The 13,194-nt window shown below is 37.9% G+C and overlaps 1 pseudogene; it reads left to right on the top strand.

Moving 5' to 3' along the window:
- The first annotated feature begins 10,878 nt into the window (after nucleotides 1-10,878).
- LOC144297657 (thymosin beta-10 pseudogene) lies at nucleotides 10,879-11,015 on the top strand (annotated as a pseudogene).
- Nucleotides 11,016-13,194: the final 2,179 nt, after the last annotated feature.

Below are 13,194 nucleotides of genomic sequence, written 5' to 3'. Positions count from 1 at the left end.
GGTTGCTGGATGGGAGGGGGATAAGGGAGTGGAGTAATTAGGTGACGGGCATTAAGGAGGGCACTTGACATAATGAGCACTGGGTGTCATATGCAACTGATGAATCACTAAATTTATCCCTGAAACTAATAACACAGTTAACTAAATTGAATTTCAATTAAAAAAATTTAAATAAAAATAAAATAAAATAAATGTTTAAAAAAAAGATAAACATCAAATTACCATATGACCCAGCAGTGCCACTCCTAAATATACACTCAAAATAACTGAAAACAGGAACTCAGACAAATGCCAATGTTCTTTGCAGCATTATTCACAACAGCCAAAAAGTGTGGATGAGCAAAATGTGGCATATAAACATAATGGAACACTAGCCATAAAAAAGAATGGACTTCAGATACATGCTACAACATATGTTGGGTGAACCATGAAAATATCATGCTAAGAGAAAAAGCCAAACAGAAAGGACAAATATTGTATGGTTTTGCTTATTTGTAATATCTGTAATGGGCAAGTTCATAGAAATGCAAAGTGGTTTAAGGTTTACCAGGGGCTGGAGGGAGGAGAAATGGGGAGGGTTTTTTTAATGTATACAGAATTTCTGTTTGGGTGATGAAAATATTTTGGAGATAATGATGATTGCATAATGTTGTAAATGTAATTAAGGCCACTAACTTAACCCTCAGAAAGGGTTAAGATGGCAAGTTTCTGTATATATATATAATCAGAATTTTAAAGAAGAAGGAGGAGGAGGAGGAGTAAGAGAAGGAGGAGAGGAGCATGGGTCAGAGTTTGCCCCAGCTGAATGTCTAAGCAGCTGAAGGCTACTGGGCTTGTTGATCTGCCCCCAGAGCAGGAGAAAGAGCACCATAGACAGGGCACAGGAGCACAGCCAGGCTGGGAGGGACGGATGGACCCCTTGGGTTCTTGTTTCCTGAAGCATGAAGAAAATAAATTCCACACCTGGCTGCAGATCCTGCATGGGGGGTCGTGGAGGGCAGGTGGCTGTGAAACTCACAAAGGACTACTGATGCCAATGGAGGATGTGAGACACAGCCTCATCAGCAGAGCCTAAAGGAATGCCCACTGCTACCACTGGACCGTCAAGCACACAGCCAGAGCAGAAAGAATGACTGAAAGAAAGGTAGGAAGATGCCACTATCTGCGTCCCTCGGTCTGTCCCTGACTCACTCTCAGAGAGATAGGCAGAAAGAAGAAGGAGGAAAATGGAAAAAAGCAAGTGATGCCCCTTCCCTCTAGAACCCTGGAACCACTAGTCTAATCTGAATAGGAGGGAGGAAGGGAAAACTTTTAATCAAATATCAGATATATGGGATTTTTTCATTTTATTTTATTTTATTTTATTTTATTTTAATATTTAATTTATGTATTCATGAGAGACACAGAGAGAGGGGCAGAGACATAGGCAGAGGAAGAAGCAGGCTCCCTGTGGGGAGCCTGATGTGGGACTTGATCCCAGGACCCCAGAATCACAACTTGAGCCAAAGGCAGACACTCAACCACTGAGCCACCCAGGCATCCCTTATTTTAATTTTTTATTTTACTATAGTTGGCACACAATGTTAAATAACTTTCAGGTATACAACATAGTGATTAAACCTCTCTATACATTGTTCTATTTTCACAAGTATAGTTACCATCTGTCACCATACAATGCTATTACAGTATCATTGACTATATTCCTTATGCTGTGGCTTTTATTTCCATGACTTATTCCATAAATAGGAGCCTGTATCTCTCACTCCCCTTATCCATTTTGCCCTTATCTCCCTTCCCTCTGGTAACCATCAATTTTGTCCTACATTTATAGGTCTGATCAGACTGATATTTTTAAATGAAGAGAATGGGGCTCACAAATTGAAATGAGACGGTTCTGCATGGCCTAAAGTGGCCAAAGTATAAGGACCCAGACTGAAATATCATTAGGGGAGCTGGTTCCTAAGAGGAAATGGTGATTTGGCAATGTTAGCAGAATTTATTGGACAAATAGTTCATATTTATACCACCTGGGTTTAATGAGTCCATTTTAACAAGTTCACATGAGTTGATTTAATACACAAGTTACATGTTGTGGCGGATATGTGCCAGTGACCCCAGTATCCATGCTCTCCATTCCATCATAGTAAGAGGACTTGCAATTCTAAACTGAGCAAAGAGAATACATTTTCTACTCTTCCATTCTATCTAGGTTTGAACATGTGCCTACATTATGGACAATAGAATAAACACGGAAATATGTGGTAGCTTTTGAAGACCTCTCTTAAAAGGCCTCTACCTCATACCCATTGCCTTCCTCAGCCACTTTCTTCTTCAAGCATTGTCCCACTCTGCTTCTTAAGTTGGAGACTGGGGCTATAGCTAACACTTTATAGCATAAGGATAATGGCCACAGCCTCAAGATGACAAAGAGGTAAACTCTAAGGATGCTGGCTTCCAGGGAACTTTTTGGAAGGGTACTACTACACCAGCCCTGTACAGCCTAATTTCTATATGGAAAGGGGAGGGGAGTATATTTTTAAGCCACTATTACTTTAGGCCTCTGTAACTCACAGCTGAACCTAATTTTACATGAAATACATGCAAAATATACTATTACAAAAATAATCTATAAATTCAAATATAGAAAGAATTAAAACTTATGATACTTCTTCAGCTCAACTTATTCAAAATAACATAGATACTAAAAACCAATATTATGGAGACCTTACAAGTCATTTTACCAAGATCTTCATAAGCATTGGTGCTCCAGTTTTCTCAGTAACAGCCCATAAATAGGTATTATTGTTCACATCATAGATACAGAGAAGCTGAGATTTAAAGAAGTTAAATAACTTGTCCAAGGTCACACAGCTGGTATCTGTAGAGCCATAATAAAAATCGAGTCTGTTTACTCCAGAGCCATGCTCTTGACCACTATACATCACACCAGCCTAAAAGTTCTTCTGGCAAAGATGTATTTATGTGAGATCTGGGATATACTAAACTGCAATAAATTGTCTTATAAACTTACATTAAAGTTGTATTTTTTTCAGGTAAGTTTAAAATTGAACTGAAATTCTGTTCTGCACAAGTTTTTATAATATATAAACAAGAGATTTATTTGGTGTTAGGTATAGATAATATTTGGTAATTAATAAAATAACAAAAAGCTGTTGTAGGGCTTTCTATCTTGGCTACCATAACTCATACCACAGGTCTACAATACTGCTGTTCAAATAAAATATAATTATTTCTCAATTTATTTTTTTTTCTCAATTTATTTTTAAACTAAGTAATGTCATACTATAATGTGAACCCAAGAATAGGTTGGAAAGGAGCCACTGAAAGATGTATAACATTGAAAAGATGCTGTGATAACAAACCCACAATTCCAGCCAAATAGAGCACATAGTTGCTATTTGTGATATATCTAATAGAGCAGATTATTTGAGGGGTGCCTGGGTGGCTCAGTCAGTTAAGAGGCTACCTTTGGCTCAGATCATGATCCCAGGGTCAAGATCAAGCCCTGCAACTGGCTCCCTGCTCAGTGGGGAACCTGCTTCTCCCTTTCCCTCTGCCTGCTGCTCACCCTGCTTGTGTGCACTCTCTCTCTCTCTCTCTCCCTCTGCGTCAAATAAATTAAAATATTTAAAAAAATAAAGATTATTTGAGCTTATTTGTATTATCATAGTAGAAACAGAATTGTTTTATTATTACTATTTTTAAAGATTTATTTATTTATTTATTTATTTATTTATTTATTTATTTATGAGAGAGAAAGAGAGATCACAAGCATGGGAGAAGGGCAGAGGGAGAAGTAGATTCTGCTGAACAGGGTTCCCAATGCAGGACTTGATTCCAGGACCCTAGGATCATGACCTGAGCCAAAGGCAGAAGCTTAACTGACTGAGTTAAGTGACTGAGCCACCCAGACACTGGAAAGAGAATTGTTTTGAAAATGTATTTAAGAAAGGTTTTTAAATATCACTACCTTTAATAAAGAAGCTAAAACAAATATAAAATTCCAACATTAAAGTAAGTTACCTTTGGTGAAAAATTAGTTTACATATATCAGCTAAATATTTTTGATAAAATGGTTACTCTAATTCATTGGCAGTGCTTCAGCAAATGGTATTTAGGAATGTTCATCAGGGATCTAATAATTGCTTACATTGTGTCCATGCCATAATACAGGATTGATATATTATAGATGTTTAATGAATATTTGATAAATGAAGGAATGGATGGATCAATGTAGATTGATGGTGGTTGAGTGGATGAATGGAGGGATAGTTGAATAAATAAATATGAATGTGTTTTACCAGTTTCAATAGTTTAACCTTCAGAAGCATCTCGTGAGTAAGATGGATGAAAAAGACATCCCTCCATCCAATGATTTTGTCCACTGACAAAAATGCCTTTGTGGATTAGCACCACAAGCCAAAGGATTTGAGAGGAGTTTCACCCACCCATATGTCAGGTCATAGGCATACAGACCTTGTTCTGGCTGTGGACCCTCCAATGGCCCATGAACTGGCTCCAGCCCTGCTCAGCCATGGTCCAGGAGCCCCTGGAGAAACTATTTTAGTCAATAATCCACAGATGAGAGAGGCTTTGTGGGAGTCCAGAGAGTCATTGTGGAAGCAGAGAAGTTCCAGCATACTGTTGGGGCAAAAAGATATGAGTTTAGATACACTGAAGAGAGTAAGAGAACAATGTGACTTTACCCACATTGCCTCTCCCCCAAGGCAGCACAGCTCAGTGCCATGAGAGACCTCCTCTTCCCTAATGTAGGGGAAAAAAAAGAGTGTGTGAGTGAGCACCTAGGTTCCCCAGATGTGCAAGAGGCCTACTTCTCTTTCACCCCATCCAGAGCACTCAGTCATGAAATCTTCATGACTCAGGGGGCAGGAAGAGACTGGGAGACTGGAGAAGGACTCTGGGAGGGCAGTAAAGGAATGCAGACCCAGACCCCAAAGAGCATCATGGACTTCATTAAGAAGCCTGCCCATGAGCGAATACCTGGCCTTTGGATTCCCCCTCAACTGGCCCATGGGCACACCCCCAAGGCTCCACATACTTCACCCACACAAACCACCACCCTGTGGCCAGCTCAACCTGTGCACACCCCTGATGGCAGTAAGAGCAAGCTTTGCTAGACATCTAGTAAGCAAATGTAGAAAGTCAACCTGAACCTGTAGGCCAGGGAGAAGCCACAAACTTCACCTTTAGCATCACTTCTGGGAAACCAAAAGGAATTCTGTCAGTACCCAGCCTGGTGCACTGCAGGATCAAGAGAAGGTAGACAAGCTTAAGAATTCTGCCACAAGAGGGAGTAAGAAGTATGGAGCAGACACATCCACGGAAGATCTGAGAAAGCCTAAGAGTTCCCAGCAGGGCTGACAGAAGGTATTTCTCTCCCGAAAATAGTAGACTACCGGAGGTGACCTACTTGATGTGAAGACAGTCGGGCAGGAGCTCAAGGAACATGAAAAGCCAGGAAATATGACACCACAAAAGGATCAAAATATATTCTAATAACCCACCCCAGAGACATGGAAATCTGCAATTTGCCTGAGAAAAAATTCAAAATAACTCTTTTAAAGGACCTCAATGAGGGATGCCTGGGTAGCTCAGCAATTGAGCATCTGCCTTCGGTTTAGGGTGTGATCCCAGGGTCCTGGGATCGAGTCCCACATCAGGCTTCATGTGGAGAGTCTGCTTCTCCCTCTGCCTATGTCTCTGCCTCTCTCTGTATGTCTCTCATGAATAAATAAATAAAATATTTTTTAAAACATTAAGATAAAATAAAGGATCTGAATGAGCTACAAGAAAACATAGGAAGACAATTGGACAAATCTGCGAACAATTAAGAAGTTTAACAAAGAGAGTCATTTTTTTTAAAAAAGAGTTTTGGAAAAGGATACAATAAACAAAATGGAAATTGCAAAAAAGAGCATAAATGGCCTAATGGATTATGCAAAAGAAAGAATCTGTGAATCAGAAGACAGGAACTTTGAAAATCTTCAGTCAGAAGAAAACAAAGCAAAAAAAATGAAAACAAGTTAAAAAAGCCTACATGATCTATGGGTTACCATCAAGAGAAACAATCCACAAATTATTGAAGTCTTAGAAAGAAAAAAAAGAGAGCTGAGTGAAGTAAGTCAGTCGGAGAAGGACAAACATTATATGTTCTCATTCATGTGGGGAATATAAATAATAGTGAAAGGGAATAAAAGGGAAGGGAGAAGAAATGTGTGGGAAATATCAGAAAGGGAGACAGAACGTAAAGACTGCTAACTCTGGGAAACGAACTAGGGGTGGTAGAAGGGGAGGAGGGCGGGGGGTGGGAGTGAATGGGTGACGGGCACTGGGGGTTATTCTGTATGTTGGTAAATTGAACACCAATAAAAAATAAATTTAAAAAAATCATAAAAAAAAGAATGGATATAGTAAATTTTAAAAAAAGAAAAAAAAAAGAGAGAAGACACAAAAAGATTATTTCAAGAGATAATGACTGAAAACTTCCCAAATCTTGGAGGAGATTTGGAAATCCAAGTTCATGAAGCTCATATGTGCACAACAAAATCAATGTAAAGAAATCTCCGTGCAGAGAAAGCATTTGACAAAATACAGCATCCATTTCTGATCAAAACTCTTCAGAGTGTAGGGATAGAGGGAACATTCCTCGACATCTTAAAAGCCATCTATGAAAAGCCCACAGCAAATATCATTCTCAACGGGGAAGCACTGGGAGCCTTTCCCCTAAGATCAGGAACAAGACAGGGATGTCCACTCTCACCACTGCTATTCAACATAGTACTGGAAGTCCTAGCCTCAGCAATCAGACAACAAAAAGACATTAAAGGCATTCAAATTGGCAAAGAAGAAGTCAAACTCTCCCTCTTCGCCGATGACATGATACTCTACCTAGAAAACCCAAAAGTCTCCACCCCAAGATTGCTAGAACTCATACAGCAATTCGGTAGCGTGGCAGGATACAAAATCAATGCCCAGAAATCAGTGGCATTTCTATACACTAACAATGAGACTGAAGAAAGAGAAATTAAGGAATCAATCCCATTTACAATTGCACCCAAAAGCATAAGATACCTAGGAATAAACCTCACCAAAGATGTAAAGGATCTATACCCTCAAAACTATAGAACACTTCTGAAAGAAATTGAGGAAGACACAAAGAGATGGAAAAATATTCCATGCTCATGGATTGGCAGAATTAATATTGTGAAAATGTCAATGTTACCCAGGGCAATTTACACGTTTAATGCAATCCCTATCAAAATACCAGGGACTTTCTTCAGAGAGTTAGAACAAATTATTTTAAGATTTGTGTGGAATCAGAAAAGACCCCGAATAGCCAGCGGAATTTTAAAAAAGAAAACCATATCTGGGGGCATCACAATGCCAGATTTCAGGTTGTACTACAAAGCTGTGGTCATCAAGACAGTGTGGTACTGGCACAAAAACAGACACATAGATCAATGGAACAGAATAGAGAACCCAGAAGTGGACCCTCAACTTTATGGTCAACTAATATTCAATAACGGAGGAAAGACTATCCACTGGAAGAAAGACAGTCTCTTCAATAAATGGTGCTGGGAAAATTGGACATCCACATGCAGAAGAATGAAACTAGACCACTCTCTTTCACCATACACAAAGATAAACTCAGAATGGATGAAAGATCTAAATGTGAGACAAGATTCCATCAAAATCCTAGAGAAGAACACAGGCAACACCCTTTTTGAACTCGGCCACAGTAACTTCTTGCAAGATACATCCACGAAGGCAAAAGAAACAAAAGCAAAAATGAACTACTGGGACTTCATCAAGATAAGAAGCTTTTGCACAGCAAAGGATACAGTCAACAAAACTAAAAGACAACCTACAGAATGGGAGAAGATATTTGCAAATGACATATCAGATAAAGGGCTAGTTTCCAAGATCTATAAAGAACTTATTAAACTCAACACCAAAGAAACAAACAATCCAATCATGAAATGGGCAAAAGACATGAACAGAAATCTCACAGAGGAAGACATAGACATGGCCAACATGCATATGAGAAAATGCTCTGCATCACTTGCCTTCAGGGAAATACAAATCAAAACCACAATGAGATACCACCTCACACCAGTGAGAATGGGGCAAATTAGCAAGGCAGGAAACCACAAATGTTGGAGAGGATGCGGAGAAAAGGGAACCCTCTTACACTGTTGGTGGGAATGTGAACTGGTGCAGCCACTCTGGAAAACTGTGTGGAGGTTCCTCAAAGAGTTACAAATAGACCTGCCCTACGACCCAGCAATTGCACTGTTGGGGATTTACCCCAAAGATACAAATGCAATGAAACGCCGGGACACCTGCACCCCGATGTTTATAGCAGCAATGGCCATGATAGCCAAACTGTGGAAGGAGCCTCGGTGTCCAACGAAAGATGAATGGATAAAGAAGATGTGGTTTATGTATACAATGGAATATTACTCAGCTCTTAGAAATGACAAATACCCACCATTTGCTTCAACGTGGATGGAACTGGAGGGTATTATGCTGAGTGAAGTAAGTCAGTCAGAGAAGGACAAACATTATATGTTCTCATTCATCTGGGGAATATAAATAATAGTGAAAGGGAATAGAAGGGAAGGGAGAAGAAATGTGTGGGAAATATCAGAAAGGGAGACAGAACGTAAAGACTGCTAACTCTGGGAAACGAACTAGGGGTGGTAGAAGGGGAGGAGGGCGGGGGGTGGGAGTGAATGGGTGACGGGCACTGGGGGTTATTCTGTATGTTGGTAAATTGAACACCAATAAAAAATAAATAAAAAAAAGAAATCTCCAAGACACATTATAATAAAACTGTCAAAAATAAAAGACAGAGAGTCTTAAAAGCAGCAAGAGAAAAGAAACTTGTAACCTACAAGGGAACTCCTATGAGGCTAATAGTGAATTTCTCAGCAGAAACCTTAGAGGCCAGGAGAGTGGGATGATATATTAAAGTGCTGAAAGAAAAAAATGCCAACCAAAAATACGCTATCTGGGAAAGATGTTCTTCAAAAAATGAGGGAGCGTTAAAGACTTTCCCAGACAAAAGCTAAGGGAATTCATCACCACTAGACCTGCCTTACAAGAAATGCTGAATAATTCTTTAAGCTGAAATGAAAAAACACCAATTAGTAATATGAAAATATACAACACACTGATAAAAGTATATAGTCAAACTCAGAATATGCTAATACTGGAACATGGTGGTGTGTTAACCACATAGTATACAGGTTCAATGATGAGAAAATTAAAAATATCTACAACCACAATAATTTGTTAATGAATACACAATATAAAAAGAGGTAAATTGTGACTTCAAAAACACAAAATGGAGGAGAAACAAAAGAACAGAGTTTTTGTATATAATTGAAGTTAAGTCATCATCAGAATAAAACATAGTATTACATCTGTAGGGTATTTTATGTGAACCTCATTGTAACTACATGGCAAAAAAAACTAGAGTAGATTCACAAATGATAAACAAAGGGGATCAAAGCATACCACTACCGAAAATCATCAATTCACAAAGGAAAATAGCAAGAGAGAAAGAAAGGAAGAGGGGACTACAAAACAGCCAGAAAACAGTAAGATGGCATTAGTAAGTCCTTCCTCTCAATAGTTACTCTAAATGTAAATGGATTAAATTCTCCATTCATAGACCCCAGCCAGGTGGATAGAAAAATAAGACCCAACTAAATGCTGCCTACCAAGACTCACATTAACTTTAAGGATACATACACATAGGCTCAAAATGAAAGAATGAAAAAAGATACTCCACAGAAATGGAAACCAAAAAAGAAGAGGGGTAGGTATACTTATTTACATTGAAACAGATTTTAACTCAAAAGCCATAACAAGAGACCAAGAAAGTTATTATATAATAATAATGAGAAAGGGGTCAATTCACCAAGAGGAAATAACAATTATAAATACATATATACCCAATGTCAGACCACCTAAATATATTAAGCAAATATTAACAGATCTGAAGGAAGAAACAGACAATAATACAATAATAGTAGAGGAGTTCAGTATCCCTTTCAACTATTGGATAGATGATCCGGACAGAAAATCAATAGAGAAGCACTACACTTAAGCCACACTTTAGACCAGATGAACCTAATAGACATATATAGAACGTTCCATCCTACAACATAGAATACACATTCTTCTCAAGTGCACATGGAACATTCTCCAGGATAAATTACTGATAGGTCACAAAATAAGTATTAGCAAAGGAAGACTGAAATCCTAGCAAGTATCTTTTCTAACCATAATGGTTTGAAATTCGAAATCAATTACAGGAGGAAATCTGGAAAATACATGGAGATGTGGAAATTAAACAGTACACTCCAGAACAACCAATGAGTTAAAAGTCAAAAAGTAAATTTTAAAAATCTTAAAACAAATGAAAATGGAAATACAACATTCCAAGAATTATAGTGCAGCAGCAGTAGTTCTGAGAAGTTTATAATGATAAATGCCTAAATTAAGAAAAAACAAAGATCTCAAATTAACAACCTAAATTTCACCTCAAAATTAGAAGGAGAATAAACTAATCCACAGTTAGCAGGAGGGAAATAATGAGCAGAGCGGAAGTGAATGAAGTAGAGAACAGAAGTCAATAGAAAAGAACAACAAAACTAAAAACTAGTTTTTTAAGGAATTTTTTTTAATTTGACAAGCAGACTAAGAAAAAAGAAGACTCAAATAAATAAGATCAGAAATAAAAGATGAGGTCTCTTGCTGCAGCAACGCGAGTGGAAGCAGCAGGCGCCGGGCTCGCAGCAGAACTCCTTGGATAGCTTGAAGAAAATGGCAGACAAGCCAGACATAGGGGAAATCGCCAGCTTCATAAGGCCAAGCTAAAGAAAACGGAGGGAGACGCAGGAGAAGAACACCTGCCGACCAAAGAGACCATTGAGCAGGAGAAGCGGAGTGACATTTCCTAGAACCTAGAGGATTCCCTCCCCACCCGCATCATCCTCGAGACACCCCAGTGGTGATGTGGAGGAAGAAGAGCCACCTGCAGGATGGACACGAGCGACAGGCTGCACTGTTAACCCAGGCACTCCGTGCCAATGCCACCAGCCTTGCGGGTCTCTGAGGGGACACCCCCCCCCCATTAGACTGACAAATCTCCAGTTTGTCCTGGAATATTATAGCAAATTATTTGTATGATTAATGAAAATAAAACACACCTTGTGGCAAAAAAAAAAGAAAGAAAGAAAAGATGAGACATTACAATTGAAACCACAAAAATACAAAGGATCATAAGAGACTACTATAAACAATTATACAACAAATTGGGTGACCTAGAAGAAACTGATGAATTCTTAGAAACATACCACCTACCAAGAATGAATTATTTAAAAAAATAGAATATCTGAATAAACCAATAAAAGTATGAAGATTGAATCTGTAATCAAAAACTTTCTAACATACAGGATCAGATAGTTTCATTGCCCCCCATACCAAAGCCGTATGTGAACACTGCAAAAAAAGAAAACCACAGGCTAAAATCTGTGCGGCATATACATGGAAAAATTTTCAACAGTCTAATAAAGGGATCATACACCATGATCAAATGGTATTTATCCCTGTGATGCAAGGGGGGTTCAATATATACAAATCAATAAATGTAATAAACTACATTAATAGAATAAAAGATAAAAATCATATGATAACCTCAATAGATGCAGAAAAAGTATTTGACAAAAATACAACATCTCTTCATGATAAAAACTCTCACTAATTTGGGTATAAAAGGAACACACTTCAATATAATAAAGGCCATATATGACAAACCCACAGCTAACATCTTACTCAAAGATAAAAAGTTGAAAGCTGTTCCTCTAAGATCAAGAACAAGAATAGGGTACTCACTCTCATCACTCCTATTCAACATAATACTAGAAGTCCTAGTTAGAGCAGACAATAAAAAGAAATAAAAAGCACCTAAATTGGAAAGAATAAAATAGTCTCTGTTGCGGATATGATGTTATATGTAGAAAACCCCTAAAGACTCCACCAAAAAGCTGTTGGAACTAATCAATGAACTCAGTAAAGTTACAGGATACAATCAAAATACTGAAATCAGTTGTATTTCTAGAAAGCAACAAATATCTGAAAAAGAAATAAAGAGAAACAATAAAATACTTAAGAATAAATTTAACCAAGGAGGTGAAAGATTTGTACATTGAAAACTGCAAGGCCTTGATAAAAGAAATTGAAGATGACACAAGTAGATATATCCATTATTCATGGTTTGGAAGAATTAATATTGTTAAAATGTCCATACTATCCCAAAGCTATCTACAGATTCAATGCAACCCTTATCAAAAGTCCAATGGCACACAGAAATAGGAAAAAATAATCATAAAGTTCATATGAAACCACAAAAAGCCCCCAAATAGTCAAAGCAATTCTGAGAAAGAACAAAGCAGAGGGCATCATACTTTTTGGTTTCAAACTATATACAAAGCTATAGTAATCAAAACATTAGGATAGTAGCATAAAAATAGACATATAAATCATTAAACAGAATCAAGAGCCCAGATATAAACCCTGCATATACGGCCAATTACCATTTGATAAAGAAGCCAAGAATATTCAGTGGGAAAAGGATATTCTCTTCAATAAATGGTGTTGGGAAAACTGGATCATCACACGCAGAAGAATGATATTGGACCCCTACCCCACACCACTAATAGAACTTAACTTAATGGCTTAAAGACTTCAATATAAAGTTTAAGACCATGAGATTCTTAAAATAAAAATAGGGAAAATCTACTTGGCATTGGTCTTGGCAATGACTTTGGGATGTTACACCAAAAGCACATGAAAAGCAAGCAACATTAATAAATGGGGGCTATATCAAACTAAAAAGCTCTTCCCAGTAAAAGAAACAATCAACAAAATGAAAAATCAACCTACAGAATGGTAGAAAATACTTGCAAACTATCTGATAAGGGGTTAATATCCAAAATATATAAGGAGCTCATACAACTCAATAGCAAAAAATAAAAAAAAAAATTAATCCAATTTAGAAATGAACAGATGGGGTTGCCTGGATGGTTCAGTTAAGCTTCTGCCTTTGGCTCAGGTCATGATCCTAGGGTCCTGGGATTG

This window comes from Canis aureus, chromosome 25, assembly GCF_053574225.1.
Source record: "Canis aureus isolate CA01 chromosome 25, VMU_Caureus_v.1.0, whole genome shotgun sequence".
Lineage (NCBI taxonomy): Eukaryota > Metazoa > Chordata > Mammalia > Carnivora > Canidae > Canis > Canis aureus.
Note: the sequence above shows the minus strand (reverse complement) of the source record. Positions and strands in the feature narration are given on the sequence as shown.